At 37.0% G+C, this 22,971-nt stretch overlaps 1 protein-coding gene across 2 annotated transcripts in view; it reads left to right on the top strand.

Moving 5' to 3' along the window:
* Window positions 1-22,971, top strand: part of IQCM (IQ motif containing M) — a 522,295-nt gene that overhangs the window by 447,768 nt on the left and 51,556 nt on the right. The gene's annotated exons all lie outside the window — the stretch shown is intronic.

The following is a 22,971-nucleotide window of genomic DNA, read 5'->3' as shown; positions in this document are numbered from 1 at the left end:
GGCACTGAGTGGTTAAGTGACTTGCCAGTGGTGACATGTAGTACTTGCATGTGTTAGTGGTATGACCTCAGTTCTTTCCAAGTCCAAGACTGGCTCACTCTCCATATGTTTCCTCTCTCAATCTTGAGTTAATCTTTTTTTTTTTTTTACATATAAACCTGAAATCATATCTTCATATCTGCTTACTCCAGAAATAAAAATTTTGAGTTGTTTTGAAAAAATTTTGAATCTTATAAATATTCATTTTGACAATTCTTATTGTCAATTAAGTTGAGAAAATGGAGCTAATAAGTAAATTTCCTTTTCAAAAGCTAATTTAGTAACATGCCAAACCTTGGATGTTGGCAAACTATTTTGGAATTGCATGGTATAAAACAAATATTCTATTTTTATTTAAGAAAATTAAACATATTGGACAAAGTTTTGTAGAGGGAAAGAAAAAATTGTAACTTAAAATTATGACTTAAAACTATAAGAAACTCTAGAGATAATCTGGTCCAAATCCTTTTCACAGATGAGAAAAGCAAAGCTCATAGAGGTTAAACCTTGTTCTTTGCCTTTCATTTTCAAAGAGGACCAATGACAATGAGGGTGATGTTTTGCAAGTGAATTGGAGTTAAGTGAGGCAGAGCTGTACAAGATCATCAGTCTCCCTCTCTCCTCCAGAGTCATCAGGGTGCAGTGGCAAGATATGTCAGAATGAGCCCAGAGGTAGTGGGAGACGTTGGCCTTTTGTAAGCTAAGGTCTTTACCAGGTCTCAGTTTGAATGAGGCAATACTCATTTAGTGATTAAAGACTAGCTAAGAATTAAGGCAAAAGAGGTTAAATGACTTGCTTGCTTAAAGGCACACATATTAAGTAGCATGAACCTAGGAGGAGGATCCAGGATTTCTGAGTTCAAATATAGTCTTCTCGGAAGTCACAGTAATATGAAATGGAAAGTCACTCAAATAATTTTTCTTAATTGGAAATACTTAAAATCTATGTCTATAGGTCTTAAAGGAAGGTTTTTTTTTCTTGTTTTGTTTTGTTTTTTTAAGAAATGAGCCTATTGCTCATTTCTGTGTATATACTCTTTGGCCCTAGTTACATTAAAAAAAAAAAAACAAGCTTGGGTTGTGACTTGCTGAAAATGAAATTGAATTCTATTATTTAATTTTTTATTTTTGTGATGCGGAAAAAAAGGGGCAGGGGAACCTATACAATTCAGTCTTACCATGTAAATATTAATTTAGTTTAAGGGTTATAGAATAATCTTAATAATTGAGGGGGAAATGAGGGCTGTTTGAGCCTAACAAAAAATGAAGGGATGGGCCTAATGCGTCTGTCGCTGTGCATTGTCATCTCAGCTGGCAACCTTGGCAATAATGCAGCCAGCTTTTGTTGATGGAAAAGGCTCATATTAGGAGGCGATGTGATAAGAATGGCTTTAAAAAAATAATTGAATGCTATCTCTCTCCATCTTTTTTTTTTTTTTTTGGCAATAGCATCTTGTAAATTTCTCTGTAGTTCATCATTCTAGAGGCCTTTATTCAGTATCATTATAAAACACCATTATTTAGAAATCAAGGATAGTATGATGGCATGTAAAGAATTTTATATATTAGTTGGATAGAAAGCAATAACGCTTCTTCCTTTCCTGTTCAGCAAAACTTGCTTTGTGGGAAAGTGTGGGGGAGATATACAGGAAATATTGAGGTGGGACTTAAAATCCCATACCTCACTTGTTTTCCAAAACTTCAGTCACACAAAGACGTTTATTTGTTTTTGCCTCATAGTCACTTCCAAATATGTACCCACCCATGTACACATCCAGTGATCCTTCCTTGTGATGAAGGAAAACAATTAAGTGAAACCCACCAATCAGAGATTGTGTGTGTCTGACAGAATATACAATATCCCACACCCAAATTCTCCCACCTTTGTAAGGAGAAAGATGCAAATATTGTCATAGCCAACCAGTATAGGACTTCTAGATCATGTCCAAGGAGAAAGAATCTGAAGAAAATGACTTATTAAGGGAAAGGATACATTTTAAACATTTGTTTGCTCCTTCCTTTCTTTCTGCAGAGGCAGGTGTTTCAGTATTCATCCAGAACCCAATTGCTTAGACTTCTTTCTGCCATATCTTTAATGCTAGTGATCCTTAGCACCTTATTTCCAACACTCACAAATTAAAGTGAGCTCCTAACCTTGATGTAAGAGCAGCTAAAACATCTATCAGATCACTTTGTCATAGTAGACAGAACAATGGACATGGAATCCAGAATAACTGGGTTTGAATTCTACCTCAGGCATTATCTATATGACTCTGAGGATGGAAAATAACTTCTCTGACTCTCAGTTTCCTAATTTCTAAATAAGGATCATAGATTTAGAGCTGGAAGGGACCCTAGATATCATCTGGTTTGACACTTTCATTTTACAAATGCAAAAACTGAGGCCCAGAGAGGTTAAGTGATCTAGTGCATTTAGAGGCAGAAAGTCCTGAATTCAAATCCTTTGTGAGATACAGTCCAGTTGTGTGATTCTGGATGAGTCACAACTTTTTTTGACTTCAGTTTCCCCCTCTGTTTAATGGGAGGAAAATGCACCCATCTCATAGGATTATTGTGAGAATCAAATATGTGAAGTTCTTTGTAAACCTTAAAATGGTAGCTATCATCATTGCCCACTTCGGTTATAAACTCCTTGAGGTCAGGGACTGTCTTCTGCCCCTTTTTGTCCCAGTGCTTAGCACAGTGCCTGACACAGAATAGATGCTTAATAAATGTCTATTGAATTGTCGTTCTATAAAGTGTCAGGACTGGGAATTGAAGTGGGTCTACTGATTACAAATTCAATACTTTTCCTACTGCTCTTCTGTAATTAATAATAATATTTAATTGTAATATTAATCATAATAAATAGCACCTGCCTCACAGGGTCATTGTGACATTCAAAGGAGATGACATACATTACAGGAATTTGCAAAGATACATAGAAATACTACATAAGAGTCAGCTATTTCTGCCACTATTACAGTAAATCCTAAGAGTGAATTGAAAAACAATAAGAGGCTGGTGAGCATGACCTGAAATCTAATAGAAATGAAGGATAAATACTTGTAAATATTAAAATGCCCCAACTCTTCTTGAAATTTTGATTAGGAAATAATGAGGAAATAATCAACATGGGTCTTCATGCCTCGAGTCTAAAAGACAAAGCACAGGGGAATCAAGTGTCCAAGTAAAAGAAACCTAGCATGGGAGACAACATGAAGGGTAGCGGAAGGACTGCTGTTCATAGATTAGTCAGTTGGTTGGTATCCATTGTGTTTGAACAGGACCAAAATAACATCACCATATTGGGGATAAGGTACAGTGTACCTTGTACTTAGAAGGACACAGTGTGAATCACATCTATACCATACTTGTACGTCACTGGGCAAACACTTAATATTTCTGGTCCTCAGTTTTCTCATTTGTAAAATGAAAGGATTGGAAGAGATGATCTCTAAGGTTCCTTCTAGCTCTAATCTAAATCAATGATTCTGTTTTGCTTGTGTAACAAATGAAATCTGCAAATGAGCGGATCTGAGGCAAAACATTTCAAGCTCAATCAATTTATTAGCAAGGATAGCAGTTGCCAATAAAAAGAGATCCAAGATTCTTCAGCAGTGTAGGATGCATTAGAGCAGACAGAGCAGTTTTTGATATAGTTGGTAAAGCTATAGAGTGGGTTTACATTAGGCATAATCATGCTGACTTGCTTGCAAAAGAGGCTTCCAAAGTCCATAGGGGCAGGAAACATAGAGTTAGTCAGTATGCTCTGGAAAGTCTGGAAAGTTCCATATCCAAAAGTCCTATGTCAGTGACACCAGGGTGCCTATGAAAAGGCAGAACCTCTCATGAAAGGGTCACCTCATCCTCCTTCCCCCACCCCCCTCTCCACCCATCTGGGGGTAAGACAGATTGAGTCCAGGCTGTACCCTAGAGAAATGAGGAAGTTAAACTCTTAAGACCTATACAATTAAATCTAATTCAAATCCATAGATACTGATTCCAGTGAATAGATACAATTTTCAATCAATGACCTAAAAAATTAAGCAAAATGAAAAAAAGTGGGGTATCAATTTCCAGTTTCACACTTGTATCTGCTATGTTTTCAATAATACATTGCTGAATTGAATTGATTGAATATTTGCTTGACTTTCATGAGTATGGTGGCTGTGGGATGGGCATGATGATGGGATGTGTCCACTATCAAAAGCCACTATATTCTTTGATCTGATTATAGGAGTGAACTAGAAGGAGTAATGGGTATAGGAGTGAACTAGAAAGAGTAAATAGTTAGGAGGGAGAGTGATCCCAGTTGTTGAGCAAATAAAGCTATTGTAAGTTTAGCATATCCAATGCTCTACTTCCTCTCTCTACCAGAGCTATGTGTAAGACTCATCACCATGATGAATGATAATTGGCATGATATAATGGAAAGCATTCTGGTTTGGGAACCATTGGTTAGGGTTAAGAGTTGGATTTGTAAATCTAGTTTAGGGAAACTTCCTCTTCAAATATATCAGTACCATATTGGAAGCTAATGGTCTTAAGAGAGTTGCCTGATACTGAGAAGTACTAAGTGACTTGTCCAGGGGTCACATAGTCATGTGTCAGAGGTCTTTGTAGACTCAAAGTCAGCTCACAATGGCACAGTAATTGGCATTCTGGCTCTGGAATCAGAGGATTTGAATTCAAATCCTGCTCCTACCAATGCTGCTTATGTATTCTTGAGAAAGTCATTTTATTACCGTGGACCTCAGTTTCCTCATCTGTGCAGTGGAGGAGTTGAACTTAGTGAATTACAAGATCCTCTACAATTCTAAATCTGTGAGATCTATCATCTACAATGATGTCATTGAAAAATTACAGTCTTTAGTCTGTAGTCTGTAGTCTTTATTTTTTTCTTTCCCAGAAGAGAAAGAAACAAATTCTATTCTGTATAGAGCATGGATCTGATGAAAGAGCTAGAAAAGACCACAAAGGTAATTTTTTCCTCTCCAAGAATAATGAGCAGAAAGAACAACTGCCAAGGCTCCGAAGAGCAGAATCTTCAGTTCAACTAAAATTTTGTTAAGTCCTTGAAGAACTCTGTCCTTGATATGTTTCCCAATGGCCTTCGAAAGGGATTCCTTTTGTCCTCTGTTCTTTTGTTCCTAGGAAAGAAGGTGGGTGTGGTCAGTTCCCTGTTGTATGAACCATATCTGCCATTGGCAATCTCCTTGAAAATGGGGAATGTTTCATTCTTCATATTTTCATCTTCAGTGCTTAGCACATTATCTGGCAAATAGCAATAACTTAAAAATAGGTGACTGACTGATTGTTTGGAAGAGCTTCTAAGTTTGTTCAGAGTAGCTGTGATTTGTGGCACATTGGACTAGCAGGCCTGACTCCCATCATTTTTAAAGGGAGGGGGGAGACTAAAGCAGACCATCAGATGGACTGTAGGCGCCCAGAGAGACAGTAGCACAAATACCAGCTGAAAGTATTTTTGGTCAGGTACAAAGCACCAAATGGCTGTTGGTTTTTCCCCAAATGTTGTTAAAGCTTCTGCTGCTCTGCTTCTCCTTGCCAGCCATTCATCAGTAAATATATGTTATATTTATTTTCATTTACAGTTGCATATACTTGTTGCAGGGTGCTCTGGGGATAACAAGTGCAATTGCTGTAGAGCAAGGGTTATTCACCTGGGGTGTGCGATGGATTCCTGATTTCATCAATTTGGATATTTCTTTCTAACAATGTAGATTTCAACCCACCCAGACCTTCTCACAACATTTTATTCTTGCTCACGCCCTCCCAGAAATCTTCAACAAGGGACCTACCCCAAGTGCTGATGGTCTTCTTGTTGGTCCCTTGATATTGTGCGTAATACCAGTGGAGAATGAGGCTGTCCAATAGTCGACCTTCAAGCTCCCTGCAAACATCTAATTTCCAGACATATGGATCTCTTCGCATTGTTTCTCCTGTTCAGATCTTCATTGGAGATTTGCTATTGCCTACTCCTCCTTCTTCCCAAGTGTATGTTATCTCCTCAACCCTTGAATCTGGAATGTGAGGATCTGGGTTAGAATTATATCTCTAGCCCTTACTGTCTGTGTGACCTTAGGCAAACCTTTTAACCTCAGTCAGCCTTAGCTTGCTGAATTGCAAAATGTAAGGATTGAATGAGAAGACCACTGATGTTTATTCCAGATTTAGATCTGTAATTCTCTGACCTTAATTATTTAATGGACTTAACATGCCCTTAAAAAGATGATGCAATTGAAAAATACCATCACATTTCCTTCCCTGAAAAGCCTAAGGACTAGAAATACAATAATAATTATATCACATGGGACTTAGAGGCAATGCAGTACCATGGAAAGGGCATTAGTTTTGAAGTCAGAAGACCTAGGTTCAAATCTGTTCTCCATCATCACTTGCGTGACCCTTGGCAAACACTTAACATCTGTGGTCCTCATCTATAAAATGAAGGACTTGAACTGAAGACTTCTGAGTCCTTTAAGCTCTAGATCTATGATCCTATAACCTATGTATCAATTTGGAAGAAAAATTCTATTGTTCCAAAATGCTAATGAGGTGATAGGGACTCTGAGGTCAATGATTTATTGGTAACACTAGTTATACTAAATGACTATTGGTAACACTAAGTCTTCAGAGTACCTGCAATCAGGAATCTCAGAGCTCTACTCTTTGCCAGGTCTAAGTAACTGCTGTTGCCTGTAGATGATTTTGTAAAATACTAATTGTTGGACAAGCACAGGGGCAGCTACATGATGCAGTGGATAGAATGCCAGGCCTAGAGTTAGGAAGACTCATCTTCCTGAGTTCAAATATGGTCTAAGACACTTACTAGCTGTGTGACCTTGGACAGGTCACTTAACCCTGTTTGCCTCAGTTTTCTCATCTCTACAATGAGCTGAAAAAGGAAATGGCAAACTACTCCAGTATCTCTGCCAAGAAAAGCCAAAATGGTGTCATGCAGAGTTGGGACACAATTAAAACTACAGAACAACAACAACTGACAACAGAATGGCAGCACCTTTATCTGTAGTCGGGAATGGATGGGTACAATGCAAGTAAAACTGACATAGAGTTGGACACCAGGGTCAGGTTGAGACATACCGAGGTGGGATTATACTGGGAAACACTGAGTAGGAATCATAGGCCTTCCAAATACATCCTAGATAGGAAATAGAAAAGAAAACAACCTTAAAGTAGGAACATAATTCTTTAGATAAGGTTTAAATCAATTCAGAGAACAGCAGAGTTTTTTGATTTAGACGTTCTTTCTTCTGAAAATCATCATAGGTATTAAAGGCAGAGCAAAGAAAAACAATATTGCACATAAAGATATTATTCATGCAACCCAGGACTCTCTCTTTTTAAAATGGTTTAATAGAAAAGAATGATAAGGGATATGAAAGATGAGGGATGAAGAGAATGAAGAGATGCCCAGAGAGTCAACACTGCGAAGAAAGACAGTGATATTTATTGTGTCACCATCCACTGCCAACATAGTATCATATTGGCTAGGAATGAGACAGCAGAAAGTTAGTACAATTCTACATCTCCAGAAATATAATTGCTCAGTGCATCAGTTTAAATCTAGGGAATTTGTTAATGAAAAGAGTAAGAATATGCATTCCCATCAGTTCTATCAGCCACTCCATTTTCATTTGTTTTGGTATTTGAAAGGCAAAGAAGCCCATTTGGTAGGTCTCCTTTAGCAAGCTTAGACTTCTTTTTCATGATTTTCTTGCATCACTCTCATTTCTCTTCCCAATTTTTGCTGTACTTCTCTTACTTGATTTCCAAATCCTTTTTGAGCTCTTCCATGGCCTGAGAGCAATTCATATTTTCCTTGGAGGCTTTGGATGGAGAAGGTTTGACTTTGTTTTCTTCTCTTTTGCATGCTTTGGTCTTCCTTGTAACCAAAGTAAGATTCTACAGTCTGATTCTTTTTCCAGTTTTTGCTCATTTCCCCAGCTATTTACTTGACTTTTGAGCTCTTTGTTAAGGTAGTCCTCTGCTTCCATTGGGGGTGGCGAGTGTACTGTCATCTGCTTGATCCCCCCACAATCTGTGGGCCTAGAGCTCCAGAAACAGTGGCTGCAGCTGACCCTGCTGCTGCTGTGGCTGCTGAGGGTTCCTCTGCCCCCTCTTCCTTCTGCCAGCCTGGGGCCAATTCACTCCACATTCCTGCACTGTTCCCACAGGCTTTGCCCACTGACCTTCTAATTTATCTTCAGTATTTTGGGGTCATGAAGTCTGGAAACCACCACAGGTGTGAGAGATTCAGTTTCCCCATGGCCTGCTCAGGTCCCCTACGTGCACTTGCAGCCCACACTGGACTGGGTTTTGCTCTCAGTATGGTGTGATAGACATTTCCTGGTGACCTTCCAGGCTGTCTTGGGCTGGAGATTTGTTTCACTCTGTCATTCTGTGAGTTCTGCATCTCCAGCATTTGTTTAGAGCCATCTTTTACAAGTATTTGCTTGGTCTTTGCCAGAGTACTCTAAAAAATCCCTGCTGTTATATTGCCATTTTGACTCCATCCTCTACCCTCTTTCCAGAATGTAGGTGAAGCCCAAGGGTCAGTTTCATTCAAAGAATGTAATTATTTTGTACCCTGGTAGGCAAAGACATCTTTTAAATACAACAAAAATGAGCTACCCAAACATGGGTACCCAAAAAAAACTTGTAGAGTTTGGTTCTTTAAGGCAGAGAATATTGTGTTCATATTCCTACCAGCAGTTCTAACTATTTTAACTTGTCTCCTCTTTGTGCACAGTGGGGTGACCATAAGAGGTAGTGAGAGAGAAGGAGGGGAAGGGACACTCTAAGCAGTCTACATCCAATGGAAATGAGTAAATTAAGAATTTGAAACTGAGGCAATGTCACGGAATCCAAAATATTTATAGATACTTATTTGACTATTTCAGAAAGGATTTTAGAGTGCCAAGAACTCAAAGTGAATGAAAATGAGTATAATAATTTACCCTTATATAAAAGACTCAGAAATTTTTCACAGTTTTCAGCAACTTAACTTCTTTTTTTTTTTTGGTCTGGAAAATGGCTTTATTTTATTTTTCAAAAAATATAAATGTGTGTGTGTGTGTGTGTGTGTGTGTGTGTGTGTGTGTGTATGATATAAGGCATAAGATAAGGAAAACATTCAGAGGAACAGGGCATCCAACTAAGTTTAAATCAGTACAGGTAGCATATTTTTCAATTTGATGAATTCATTTCATAGACTGTGAGCCTTTCTTCATTCGCTAATTTTTAGAGCTAACCTTGCACCTCGACTTCCCATCCCAAAGCTCCATGGATCTCTGAGGAAGTTTCAGATGTGGACAGTTTCTCAAAGTTTTTTCTCATATTGAAAACAGCTGCATTTATCGGATCTAGATCTAGATATAAATATTGAATATAGAGCTGCAAGGGATTTTAGTGGTCATCTAAACCAAGTCTTCATACCATTTTACAGATGAAGAAACTGAGACCCAGAGAGGTTAGGTGATTTATCTAAGGTTATATATCCATTCTATAGTCAATTATGCTAACAAAATCACAAATACTTAAAATATTGATTAATTTATCTAAGTTATTTCCATGTGAAGATTAAAGAATTGGATGGTCCAATGTTTATTTCAGAATAAATTATTTTTTTTTCACCTTCTGGAATTACCTTTGAATTAACCCTATCTGTTCCCACCCCTTCTTTTCCTGTAAAACATACACTTTTGACCAAGAAATTAGCTTAATGCCTGTGGCATGAGGAAGCCTTCTTAACAACAAACATAATGTGATCTTGTACAGCTGGGTTCCGATTAGTGTGACTAATGAATTCTATGAAGTGGTCACATCATTCAAATTTTCATTGCATGTTTGAATTAGGTTAAGACCAATTAACATACTGTACATGTAATTAAAATTTCAAATAGTGCTCTTTGAAATAATGAGACCACTTCATAGACTGCTGAAATAATAAAACCACTTCATAGACTGCCTTATTTGGAACAATCAGTACCTAGATGTGCTATCTGCATCTTTATAAAAGTGTGAATTGATACAGATATGGTTCATCATTGAATATTATTCCATACCAATAGTCTCATTAGGTATCCCCTGATTTGCATATTGATGACTTACAAAGATTTTTGTATAGTTGGAACAGTAGGCATATTATCTGGGTCAAACTTTTTAGTATTAATAAGGCCTGAGATTTTTTCATGTCTGTTCCTCAGTCAGATACCTTGCATAATGGTCACTCAATGTCGAATTATTTCATCTTCTTATGTATACATTTGGTCCAGTCTGGTCTATTTTCCTGTCTTTGTTCTATTTAGTGACAGCGAGGTGACACAGTGAAGAAAATGTTGGACTTACAATCAGGATGACCTGAGTTGGAATCCTGCCTGAGTGATTTTTCTGTGACCTTGGGGAACTCACTAAACCTCTCTCAGTTTCAGTTTCCTTATTTGTAAAATGGAGATAATAATAGAACCTTCCCAACCTTCCCAGTTGTTGGAAGGATCAAATATATTTAAGCATATTCCCAAACTTTAAAATGCTATATGAATGCTGAGTTGTTATTAATTTCCATTTCTGTTTTCTTAATTAGTATAATTGTATTGTGACATTAGGATCCAAATGTGGTAGGTGTACCATCCTTGATGGAGAAAGGTATTTCAGATGATTTTTATGTCTTGCCCATTTTCTTCTGGTTCCATTCCTTCCCTTTTCATCTGTGAAAGCACTTGGGATGAGTCTGTTTAGTTGAGTCTCTTACTAAGCTTTCTCTAAACAGGTTTTATCCTCTGCTGTAATGAGGATGATGCCACTCCTGTCTTTTGCATAAGATTTTTTAAAGAGTTCATATTCTAAACCCATGTTAGTTTTGGCTTCCATCTTTCTCCATTAGGCAATTAAGTCAGCAAAACAGTCTCTGCCTTCAAGAATCTTACAGTCTAATGGGTGACTAACTTCCCTTCTTGATATATTCCAGATCATGACAATATTAGTTACAAGTGTTAATATTTATAAAGCACCATAAGGTTTATCAAGGACTTTAATCAACATGATTCCATTTCATAGGAAAAAGCAAGGATTGTTAGCTCTATTTTGCATATGGACTTAGAGAAATGAAGTAAATCACCCAGGTTCATAGTTTCCTGGCTACACATGTCATCTGGCTTTAAAACTAATGATCTTTCCAGTATACCACACAGTGCATCACAAAGGCATCATGTCACAGTTTTCCTTCAGACTTATTTTGACAAGAAATGTTTGCTAACTTTTTGTGTGACTTTGAAAAATCACTCTTCTTAGGTCTCAGTTCCTATCTCTGTAAAAATAAAGACATTACATTATATCCCCTCTCATGTTCTTTCCAACTCTAACATTCTGCAGTTCAATGAATATTTGGATGCTTTACGATTTCAGTGGACCTATGATTGCCTCAGTGTGAGATCTCCATGCAAAGGTCCAAATCATAATCCATCAAGGCTCTCTTATTCTGTGTGACTTGTCTTCCCCTGTTGATAAAACCTCCTCAGCCTATTATGATGCGGCAACCTTCCTCTTCATCTATTAACTTTATGTAGGTACCGACCTATCATAGAAGTTGTGTCTGTTAACTTTTGTTGTGTTTATCTGACTGCACAACCTCTGTTGGCAGCCATAAATCTCAAGGATTCTGTCTTTCATGCTTCTTGCATGTCATTTGTTATTGTAATCTCTGTCAATTCCAACCCACCTTCTTGATAAAAACATTATTCAGAAGTTATCTTTCTAGCATTCATCTTAGGTTTGTTAAGCAACAATTCTGCTCCCTTGTCATTTTCTGTCCTTTTAAATGTCTTTTTACTCTTTTCACTGGAAAAAATACCAAAACCAGTCTTTTCATATACAAAATAATCATCTCAAGGTGCATTCTGGGTTATTGCACTACATGCCATATAATATTGCATGGTATTAAGTTTCTATTTTCTCATTATTCTATCCAGTTTGGGATGCCAAGGAATTCAAAACATGAAGTTGAAGTCACAAGCCTGGCTCTACAATTTGCTGTGTGTCACTTAAATTCTCTGGGCCTTGGTCCCTCATTTGAAAAATGAGAGAGTTTGACTGGATGACTTCTAAGGTCCCTTGCAGCTCTAAATCTATGATTCGTCCTAGAGATCATTTAATCTAGCTATGAGATAGTATATTGTTCATAGTATATTCATTGAACTGGTAGATAAAGAAAGTGGAAAACGTATGTCATGACTGTCTAGTTATTATCATGAATATTAGTTCATTTTTTTCTGGTCCCAAGAGGTGAGAATAGCATTTTTTAATTTTTAAATTAAAAATTATTCTATTTTTAATTTATGAAATAAAAAGCATTTCCATGACAAAATAGAATTAAAAAATATGATTGTGCATGAAACTACAAATGTATAACTTGCTATTTCTTTTAAATATATAATACAGTTGTTAGGTAACTTTCTTTTTTTCTTTGTTTTTCTTCCTCTCCCCCCGCCCCACCAGAGATGGCTGCTATTAGACACAAATATGTGTGTTTGTATGTGTGTGTGCATGTGTGCATATATATGTGTGTATGCATGTGTGTGTATATATATATATATATATATATATATATATATATATATAATTTTATACATACTAAGAGAGAGAGACTCTGTCTACAACTTCAGACTAAACTAAGTGACTCCAAGATGGTCAGAGAAGGCCTCTTTTATAATCAAAGGGACAGGGAGCCCAAACCTTTTTTCTTTCTTTTTACAAAAGCATTGATATGAAGCTATGAAGATATGAAGACCCTAGAAATCTTTGAATTCATCAATTATGAGAAAGCTAGATAAAACTGAACTCAAGATTGGTATAGTTCCTTTTGTGTTGAACCATTGTACCCACTGACTCATCCATCATCATAACTCTTTCTATCTATCACTCCTCCCTCCAGAGATAGGGACCTCAATTAAAGAATTCTTCAGTGATTTTAAGGGCCACCTTAAACTCCTTTCCTCTTTGGATTCATCTCTTTCTTCCCCTTCTGCCAGCAACTGGTGGATGAGAGGTGCGGCAGATGATTAAAAAGAAAGAGATAACAGCAGTGGGGGATAAGCGAGCCTATACCATCGGTACATGACTGGTGTATTGATCTGAGGATCAAGATTTATATACTCTCTTAGGCAAGCAAGCAAGGTTATTCCCATGAGAACATTTTTAGCTTACATCTTTTACTTCCATATCTTAATTCCTTCTGCGTAACAACCTCAGGGTACACAATCAGGGTCAGGACAATCTCATTCTTGCTTACCAAGAGTTGAATTTCCTGAGAACATCAGCCTTTACACTAGTATAAGTCTCAAGTAAAACCTGGGCAGTACCTCACATTTCAGACTTCATCAGTAGTGGCCCTCTACACTCTTCCACTTTAAGTTCTATGCTGTGCCATGTTTCCTTCTTACATAGTCATATACCTTGCCCCCTACACCAACTCCCATTTCTTAATGATAACTACTTTTCATTCACTCATGCATTCATTCATTCATTCATTCATTCATTCATTCATTCATTCATTCATTCTTCTGTCATTCAAGGTCCATTTAGAATGTGGATATTATCTTCATTTTCTCCAACATATGTCCCTTTCCCCCACTGATTATTTTTTAGAATTTCTTTCTTTCTCTTTCCTCCCTTTTCTTCTCTGTGGACCTCAGAAAATGTCTTGTCCACTTCAGATCACTCTTGTTGTTTGTAAGTTTAATATAATAAGAACACTGTATTGAGAGTCATAAAACCTGAGTTTGAGTCTGAGTTCTGACACCAGCTGTATGACTTCGGGAAAGTCCTTGCAATAACTTCTCTGAATATTATCGAATTCTATAATATGGAAATGATAATACTTAGACTATTTACTTCTCCAGAATGTACTGGATAAAATTCTTTTTAAAGCTTAAAGCACAATAGAAATGTGAACTGCTATTATGATCTTTATCTGAAATTCACCTTCTTATCTTTACCTATTTCTTCCTGAAACAATACTTACCATCCTCTCACTTTATCAGCTTCCATGGTGGCTTCTCTCCAATTTTCTAAGAAGTACTTAATTTTGAAAGCTCAGCATTTTTATTTTCTCAGTGTCTCTGGAGCCCTTGAAACTGGTCAAACTGTGTTTACCTTCCTTTGATTCCTTTTATTAGGATCTATCCTTGGGAGTTGGCATAAACATCCCTTCCTTCCACAGGAATAAATTCTTTTATTTCCTAGGAGACAGGGCCATATCCCATTCCTTCATACCTAAATGAATATTTCCTGGCTATGTATTATACACAAATTATTTCTTGGGGAGATAAGTTGCTTACATTCTGTAAAATGGGGGTAATACCCATGTTACCTAGCTGCCTCACAATAATACAGCTTTTCTTTTATGTGTATTTATTATTATGAATAATCTCCTCCTCTCCCTCCACCTCTTTCTTCTCTTTCTCTTCTCAGCTATGATTGTCCCCTCTATAAGTTATAACTCTGCTGCTAAAAATGTGGTGATACATGTTCCTTTTTCCATCTACCTTATATCACAGTTTCATTTCATACTTTTATTCAGAGTCCAAACTTCATGATCTGTGATTTTTACCAAAACTATACAAACATGTATGAATTTAGTCACTTCACATATGTTAAATACTGATGATTTCCTTACTGTCAGACTCTGATAATCGTGAGATTCCCCACACTTACCTATGCTGGTTCTTGAATGACAGACATAGAGCATCCACTCAAAAGTTTTAGACATTGATTAGAGTGCTGTCATTACAAGTGCTGTGAAGCCTAAATGAGAAAATGAATGTACAGCCCTTTGCAAACCTTAACACACTATACTAATGTTGGTTAACGTCACCATCCTCATTATCACTATCTCCATCATCATCATCATCATCATCAGTAGCAGCAGCAGTAGCAGTAGAAGCAGCAACAGCTTATAGTCACTAGTATTCCAGTCTTCTGACGTCTTCATTCCCCGAATTTTATATTTCATTCCTTCTCCCTTCAAGCAGTATACCAGTGCACTGGTAAATGTTTAATAACTAGGCTTTCTTGGGGAAAATACACACACAAACAGACATTTCACCTTCTATCTCCATGCCTCTAGGCACTAGCTGCCCCACGTACCTGGAATGCACTCCCTCTTCATTTCCACTTCACAGAATTTGACTTCTTTAAAAATTTCTTTTTCTGTTTCATGTCTTAAAATGTATTTATATTCAGTTTTCGACATTCACTTCCACAAGTTTTTGAGTTCCAAATTTTCTCCCCATCTCTCCCCTCCCCCATCCCATAACGCCTTGCATTCTGATTACCCCCTCCCCCAATCTGCCCTCCCTACTATCACACCGCTCCTTTCCCTTATCCCTTTCCCCTCTATTTTCTTGGAGGGCAAGATAGATTTCTATTACCATATTGCCTATACATCTTATTTCCCAGTTGTGTGTAAAAACAATTTTTAGTATTTATTTTTAAAACTTTTGAGTTCCAATGTCTCTGCCTTCCTCCCTCCCCACCTACTCCCATTGTGAAGGCAAACAATACGAAATAGGTTATACATGTGTAGTCATGCAAAACACATCTATGACACTCATGTTGTAAAAAACTAACTGTATTTTCCCTCCATCCTATCCTGTCATCCATTTATTCTATTCTCTATTTTGACCCTGTCCTTCCTCAAAAGTGTATATTTCTAATTACCCCCTCCTCCCATTTACCCTCCCTTCTATTGTCTCCCTACCCCTTTGCTTATCCCTTTTCCCCCATTTTCCTTAGAGTAAGATAGATTTTCATACCAAATTGAGTGTGCAATTTGTGTGCAAAATCCTGAAGTCAAATCTGATGAGAGTAAAATTAACTTTTTCCCCCTCATCTCCCCTCCTTCCCCTCCATTGAAAAAGTTTTTTCTTGCCTCTTTTATGTGAGATAATTTATCCCATTCTATTTCTCCCTTCCTCCTTCTCCCAATATATTCCTCTTACAGCCCTTTAATTTTTTTTAGATATCACCCCTTCATATTCAACTCACTCTGTGCCTCCAACTACCTTAATATTGAAAAAAGTATCAAGAGTTACAAATATTATTTTTCCATGTAGGAATGTAAACTTTTCAGCTTTGGTAAGTGCCTTATGATTTCTCTTTCCTGTTTACCTTTTCATGTTTCTTTTGATTCTTGTATTTGAAAGTCGGATTTTCTATTCAGCTCCGGTCTTTTCAACAAGAATGCTTGAAAGTCCTCTATTTCATTGAATGACCATTTTTTCCCCTGAAATATTATACTCAGTTTTTCTGGGTAGGTGATTCTTGGTTTTAATCCTAGCTCTAGAATATCATATTCCAAATCCTTCAATCCCTTAATGTAGAAGCTGCTAGATCTTGTGTTTTCCTGATTATGTTTCCACAATATTCGAATTGCTTCTTTCTAGCTGCCTGGAATATTTTCTCCTTGACCTGGGAACTCTGGAATTTTGCTACAATATTCCTAGGAGTTTTCCTTTAGGGACTTCTTTCAGGAAGTGATTGGTGGCTTCTTTCCATTTCTATTTTACCCTCCAGTTCTAGAATATTAGGGCAGTTTTCTTTCATGATTTCTTGAAAGATGATGTCTAGGCTCTTTTTTTGATCATGGCTTTCAGGTAGTGGGATAATTTTTAAATTGTCTCTCCTGGATCTGTTTCCAGGTCAGTTGTTTTTCAATTGAGATATTTCACATTGTCTGCTATGTTTTCATTCTTTTGGTTTTGTTTTATAATTTCTTGATTTGTTCATCTGTTCGATTCCATCTGTTCCATTCTAAATTTTAAGGAATTATTTTCTTCAATGAGCTTTTGGACCTTCTTTTCCATGTGACTATTTCTGCTTTGTAAGTCATTCTTCTCCTCATTGGCTTTATGGATCTCTTTTGTCATTTGGGTTAGTCTATTTTTTAAGGTGTTATTTTCTTCAGCATTCTTTTGGGTCCCCTTTAGGAAGAAGTTGACTCATTTTTTCATGATTTTCTTGCATTGCTCTCATTTCTCTTCCTTGTTTTTGCTCTCTCAGGTAAGTTCTCTTATCTGACTTTCAAAATTCTTTTTGAGCTCTTCCATGGCCTGAGACCAATTTACATTTTCCTTGGAGGATGTGTGAGTTTTTACTTTGTTGTCTCTTTCTGGTTGTATGTTTTAATTTTCCTTGTTACCAAAGTAAGATTCTATAGTCTGATTCTTTTTTCTGTTTTTGCTCATTTCTCTAGCAAATTACTTGTGTTTTGAGCTCTTTGTCAAGGTAATTCTCTGCTTCCAGTGAGGGTGGGGCAGTGTGCTGTTAGCCCCTTGATCTCCCCACAATCTGTGGGTCTAGAGTTCCAGAAACAGCTGCTGTTGCTGCTGACCCTACTGCTGCTGTGTCTGCTGTTTTCTCCTCCCCGCCTCCCCATGTCACCCTAGGGCTGGGACCAGACAACTCTAATCTCTCACATAGATCTGACAGGCTTTTTCCATTGACCTTCTAATTTTTCTCTGGCATTTTGTGGTCCTGAAGTCTGAAAACTTCCACAGGTGCCAGACATTCAGTTCCCCCCAATCCAGGCCTCCTCAGATTGCATATGTGCCAGTGTGGCCCACAATGGACTGCACTCTGCTCCCAACCTGGCATTAGACACTTCCATCAACCTTCCAGGCTGTCCTGGGCTGGAGATTTGCTTTGCTCCTTCATTCTGTGAGTTCTGCAGCTCCAGAATTTGTTTAGAATCATTTTTTATAGGTATTTCACTGGGTTTGGGAGAGAACTCTAGCAAGTGCCTGATTTTACTCTGCCTTCTTGACTCCATCAGAATTTGACTTCTTGGAAGACTCAACTCACACATCCCACTTCTACATGAAGCCTTTCCTTACCCTACCCCCACGTAATATGACTCTCCTTTCCTAACCACCTTATATTTAACTACTTTTTATTTATCTTTTATATCTATATATGTAGTCTCATATTGATAAAATATAATCTTGGGAGCAGGAATTGTTTCCTTTTTGTCTTTATATGTCCAAGACCTAGTATAGTACTTAGCATTATTGTAGGCACTTAATAAATGTTGATTAGTTGCCTCCAATATTCTTCATTCTGTATACAGTTATTGAAGCATGTCTTATTCCAGACTGGGCATTTACCCTAGTGACTAAAAACAGGGTTTTGCTTATAAGAACCATTTATGAAATGCCTATAGGCAACTAGGTGGTGCACTGGATAAGGCATTGGGCTTGGAAAGAGGAAGACTTACCTTTATGAGTTTTAATCTGCCCTTAGACTCTTATTCATTGTGTGACCCTGGGTAAGTCACTTAACCCTGTTTATTTCAGTTTCCTCATCTTCAAAATGAGCTGGAGAAGGAAATGGCAAAGTATTCCAGTATATTTGCCAAGGAAACTCCAAAATGGAGCCATGAAGAGTCTGAAATGACTGAACTACAACCACAGCACTGACAACAACATTAAATTCTTGGTTTTCTGTTTTAATCAGCTGAAGTCACAGATCATCCTGGGTGGGGGAAAGAATATTTAGAGGAACAGACAGTAACTTTGTAGATATGAAATCACCCAGTTGGAATAAAATAGGTGAAATTCCCCTCCCTTCCTATAGCATTGTTTTTAGTTTGGGCTGAAATTGAGCTCTTGGTTTAGCGTGGATATTAATATATAACCTCCAGTTCAACAAATCGGACTGATTCCCCCTTCCCTGCCCCGTCCCCCACTTTTTAGCATGTTGTTGGCTGTCATAGAGATATAGTCTAAAAGGTGATAATAGCTTTTGTTCAGTCCTTAATTGGTCTTAACCCTTATTATACCAATCAGTACTTTGTTTATATGTTCTACAATTACTGCCAAATGGATTTTCATTCTTTGAGCCATATCTCCCCATTCCCTACCCTACCTAACATATGCTCCCTTTCTCCTTTAAAAAAATCCTTTGCCCAAAACTCAATTTTCAAAAAAAGATGAAAGTCATTGATAGTCACTCATTTAGTACCAATTTCATTTTAATTTCATTTATTTTCATTATAAATTCTTTTTTTTAGAGATAATATCTTTCACTTATTTTGTGTACCCCATGGCATTCAGCATAGTGCTAGACATACAGGCTTATTAAGAATGATGAACTTAGAACTAGAAGTAGTCTTTTGTATCATCCCCAGCCCCTTGATTTTATAGATGAGGAAACTAAGACCCAGAGAGATGTAATTTGCTCAGTGTCACATGGGTGGGCACATAGCAGGAAACCAATGAATATTTGATGCTGACTTTGATGTTTTCATTTATTGTGGTGGAAGGAGTGCAGGACATGGTGGCAGGGGATGCCTGAGTTTGAATCATACTTCTAGTGCTAGCTATTTGACCATGTGCAAGTCACTCAAACCTAACTGAGGCTCAGTTTCTTCATTTGGAAAGTGCAAGCATTGTTAAACTATGTTATAGGTTTGTCATGAGGATCAAATGAGATAATGGATGAAAAGTACTTTGTAAATTTTAAATTACTACTTATGTAAATGGAAATTTTTAGCTATTCTTATTGTTGAGGGTTCTCCTGACATGGCAAACTGAGGGCTAGCTTTAGAATTGGGAGAACTTTGTTTACATGTCTTATCTCTGACACATATTAGCCATGGGATCCACTGCCCCTTAGTGTTTCTTATAAGTAGCTTCCTGAGACTCTATAGTTATAGACTGGTTTCAGAACTCTCTGGGTATAGGGTGTTTCCCACAAAAAATTCACTAAAGTGATGGATTCACACACATAAATATAATTATTTTTGTTTTTATCTCTGGTCAAAGTAACAACTGAAGTAATATCTATTCTCATTAATTTACTTATTTTTAGTTTTCAACTTTCAGTTCTACAAGCTTTTGAGTTTTAAATTTTCTCCCCCTCCTTCCTCTTCCTCCTCTAGATGACATGTAAACTGAGATAGGCTTTATGTATACATTCATACTAAATCCATTTTTATATTAGTCAGGTTTTAAAGAAGAATTATATACCAATGAGATGAAACATGAGAAAGAAGAAACAAAACAAAAGAAAAAAGAAAGAGAGCAAATAGTATGCTTCAATCTGCATGTAGACTCCATAATTCTTTCTGTGGATGTGGGTAGGATTTTCCATTATGAGTCTTTTGGAGTTCCTTGCATTGCTCAGAAAAGCTAAGTCTATCAAAGGCAGTCATTGCACAATGTGGCTGTACCTATATACAATGTTCTCCTGGTTCTGCTGACTTCACTCAGCATCAGTTCATATAAGTCTTTCCAGGTTTTTCTAAACTCTTCCTGCTCATTGTTTCTTATAGAACAATAATATTCCATTACATTCATATACCACAACTTGTTCAGCCATTCCCCAACTGATGGGCATCCCCACAGTTTCCAGTTCTTGGCCACCACATAAAGGGTTAGTAGTATTTATTCCTACTGAACTAATTGAACAACCTTGAGAAAGTCACAACTTTGAAGGGGAAGGAGGAAGACTAGAGGATCTCTCACATCTTTTTAGTTTAGAATCATATGATTCTAACGCTTAGTCAACAAGAATTCCATTTTCAAAAGACATATGAAGAAAGATACTATCTGCATCCAGAGAAAGAATTGATAAATAAAGTATATTTAGAATAATTTTACATATATTTGTGTCTGATGGGAGTCGTTTCTAGGGTGGGGCAAGAAGGGAAATTTAAAAAAAAGGAAAAAAAAAGAAAATTTACATATCTTTTTATATATTTAAAAGGAATAGAATATATAATAGATTTGCAGTTTCATGTGCAATTGTCTTTTTTATTATATTGTTATAGAAATAATTGTTTTATCCCATAAATTAAAAATAAAATAAATATGTTAAAAAAGGTTATATAGCACAAAGCAGCCAGAAGTAGAGTATCATTTCACAACATGGGAGGAGTTATTGGCCCTGTTAATTCATTTTATCAACTATTTTTGTGAAATCTCTACTATGTGGAAAGTATTTTAATGAGTGCTGGGATTATGAAAATGAACAAATCCACAATTCCTACCCTCAAGGATTTTGCCATCTACTAAGACGAATACAATGCAAGCATGATATTAAATAGAATAAAAGGGGAAAAATAGAAATTCAAAGAACTCTAGGAAAATTTGAGGGGACTCTCTCCATTCAGCTGGAGAAATCAGAGAAGTCTTCATGGCATAAGTAGCACCTATGTCTACCTTTGATAGAAGAGGAGCTAATCAGTGGTGTCAAAATCCTAGGTGAAACAAGTTGGGGCCAGAGAAATTAATATTCTACATAAATACATAAGAGAAATAGCATGACACAGAGGCAAGAGTAGTGCTCATCAGCAGGGATGTGTGGTTCTAATGCCCCTACAGTAAAGTTCCTTGTGGTATCACAGTGGGATGCCAGCCTGTCTCTCTCCAGGCCATCTCCAGTCATCCTGATCAATATAAGGCCACTGGACCCAGATGGCTCTGGAGGAGAAAGTAAGACTGGTGGCCTTACACAACCCTCCCTCTCTCAAATCAAAGTCAGTCTCAAATCTTGTCATGATCTGGCTGATGTCATGTTCCTCTTTGAGAATGAAGGACAAACCACAAGCATGTACATCAAAGGATCATAGGGAGGAGGAGGTACTAATTATGCATATTATTGGTTTGAATCTTTTTTATTCCCTCTGCATCATTTTATACAAGTCTTCCAATATTTCTACATATTCTTTATATTCCATCATATTCCAATGCTGTAATTTGTTCACTATTATTTATAGATACACCATTTATAGGTATACCATAGGCATTTCCTGTGGGTACTGTGGATAGTGCCACAATGAATATTTTCATACAGGAAAGGTATTTTGTTGTTGTCAGTGACTGCCTTGGGGGCATCAATCTGGTGGTGGGATCACTGTGTCAATATGAATGAAAATTTTGTAATTTTTCTTTTTGTAGTTCCAAAATGTTCTCCAAACCTGTTGAAACTATTCAAAACTCTACAACGAGCAAACTAGCAGGAGCCAGCAGCATTTTGTTTAGTTTCTAAAATACACAAAGTTAACTTGCTTGGTAGTGGACACCTTAATGTAAATGAATTTAACTTATTGAAACAATTTAGGAATTTTCCATAAACTTGAATGTACATTTTGTATGAACTGCCACCTGAAAGTTAAGATAATGGCTAAGCCATATGTTTATGGTTGGTCTAACAACATAAGATAGGACTTCCATAGTTTGTTAAAAGATAGGATGTACATATGTACTTTCTACATTTGTATCTACATTGTCTAATGTTGAGTTTTATGGCCATTTAAAATTGCTTTCATTTACATAATTGTAGTTATTGTGAATATTGCTATTTTAACTCTTCTTTGTTCCCTCTGCCTCACTTCATCCTTCTTCCAACATTTCTCTGCATTCTTTATATTCCATCACATTTATGTGCCATAATTTGTTCAACAGTTTCCAAGTTTTAGGTAGACTGTCCTCATTCTTGGAGCTATCATAGAGAGTATCATTATGAATGAGGCAACTAGGTGGCACAGTTGATAGAGCATTAGGCTTGGAATCAGGAAGACTCATGTTTATGAGTTTAAATCTGGCCCCAGACACTTATTAGCTGTGGGACTCGGAGCAATTCACTTCATCCTGTTGCCTCAGTTTCCTCATCTGTAAAATTTGATGGCAAGGAAATGGCAAACTACTCTAGTATACTTACCAAGAAACTCACAAATGGGGTCACAAAGAGTTGGACCCAACTGAAACAACTGAACAACAAAGCCACTATGAACATTTTCATATAAAAGTTTTTGTTGTTGTTAATGACTTCCTTGGGGCATCAACCCAACAATGGAATTGCTGGGTCAAAATGTATGAATGGTTTTAAATT

This window comes from Notamacropus eugenii, chromosome 6 (genome assembly GCF_028372415.1).
Source record: "Notamacropus eugenii isolate mMacEug1 chromosome 6, mMacEug1.pri_v2, whole genome shotgun sequence".
NCBI lineage: Eukaryota > Metazoa > Chordata > Mammalia > Diprotodontia > Macropodidae > Notamacropus > Notamacropus eugenii.
The sequence above is the reverse complement of the archived record's forward strand: the minus strand, read 5'-3'. Positions and strand labels throughout refer to the sequence as shown.